The sequence below is a fragment of the Penaeus monodon genome, chromosome 34 (genome assembly GCF_015228065.2).
Source record: "Penaeus monodon isolate SGIC_2016 chromosome 34, NSTDA_Pmon_1, whole genome shotgun sequence".
NCBI lineage: Eukaryota > Metazoa > Arthropoda > Malacostraca > Decapoda > Penaeidae > Penaeus > Penaeus monodon.
Window position 1 is genome coordinate 18,216,976 of NC_051419.1, and position 1,487 is coordinate 18,218,462.

A 1,487-nucleotide genomic window follows, 5' to 3' on the forward strand; every position below is an offset into this window, starting at 1 on the left:
CAACTGTTTTCCTTTTTATCTACTAAGTTATTTGATCATGCAAAATCAAAAACATCAACAAGGTATAAAGGAAATAACCTAGAGGAAAGGTAACCTCCCACTTTTTCCCTTTTTTACATTTCAGAAAACTACCGCTGTCACACAAGACTTGGGTCTGTCATATGACTACGATTCAATCATGCACTATGGCCCCTATGCTTTCGCTGTCAACAGACATTACCCGACGATCACGCCCAGGCGGAGCGGTGCCACCATAGGCCAGAGAAACGGCTTCTCAAAGGTATGTATCAGTCACATTTGTGAAAGTTTACGCTGGATTTCTACTTAACAGTCAGTCATTTCGGGAACACACCCGCCCACCCAGCATCAATATCACGAATTAAATCCTGAAATACTTTTCAGTTGGACATCCAAGGACTCAACCTGCTGTATAGGGGTCAGGGAAGCCTGTTACCACCTACGGCTTGTGTCGATAGCCATGCGAACTGTGCTTCCTGGGCCAGTCTCGGTTACTGCAGAACCAACCTGCCTAATGTCAACGAGTTGCAAGAAGTCAGCAACATTTGCGGTAAGTATTTTCGGCCTTGTAGTCTGTAATTAAAACGCTTAAAATGTAAGTGGATAAAACAAATTTCCGAATGTAAAAAGAGTAGATACTTACCTCATCTTCCATTTCTAGCAGGTGGTGGCTCTGGATGTGTGGATAAAGGGCCTCACTGCACTAGCTGGCAGCCAAGGGGGAATGCCAGCGAAATTCAGCCTATATGTCCCTGATGTGTAAGAAGGCTTGCAGCCTCTGTGGTGAGTGATTCGGACATAGCATGGCGAACAGATTTTCTCTCTCTATTCTGAATGCTCCGTTGTCTTCCCCTTCCCTAACTTTTCCATTTGCCTCCCTCAGGAGTGGGGTTTCATGCAGCAACGAGAGCCAGCACTGTCAGGACTGGGCCCGGAAGGGGGAGTGCCAGCGGAATCCGGCCTATATGCGTCCAGTTCTGCTCCAGGCTGTGTGGCCTCTGCTGAAGACCTTCTGATGCGATGGATCGACAACTGGCTCTGCATATAGAAAAACAATTGTTCAAATAATTATCTTCTTTTAAGTATTCGTGGTATACTTTCGTGGCTAGCTACTTTTCTTGTCTTCCAATTCAGACAAGTAGATAATAATACATATTTCCCTAAACTGTTGAAAATCGGGCATGAATGTTATTCCAGTGGGAAACTTATAACCATTCATGCATCATAGAACACAATCTTACCTCATTTTTATAGAAAGATGTTTTACAATAAAAGCTTTTAGACTAGAAATTCTTTCTAATAATGACATAAATTACCAGGGATGGCGAGTGGAAATTTTATTGCTCCATTTCAAACACATATTTCCTTTCAAATAAGAGCAAAAAGAGCAGCGCATATTCATCCCCCGTAAAAAAGCGATAAAATCTAAGCGGGTCTGTGGCTACTTATGGAGCAATCTCAATGTGTGC

The 1,487-nt window shown here is 43.2% G+C and overlaps 1 pseudogene; it reads left to right on the forward strand.

The window, feature by feature from the left end:
- Positions 1 to 781, forward strand: part of LOC119594844 — a 4,701-nt pseudogene extending 3,920 nt beyond the window's left edge.
- Positions 782 to 1,487: the final 706 nt, after the last annotated feature.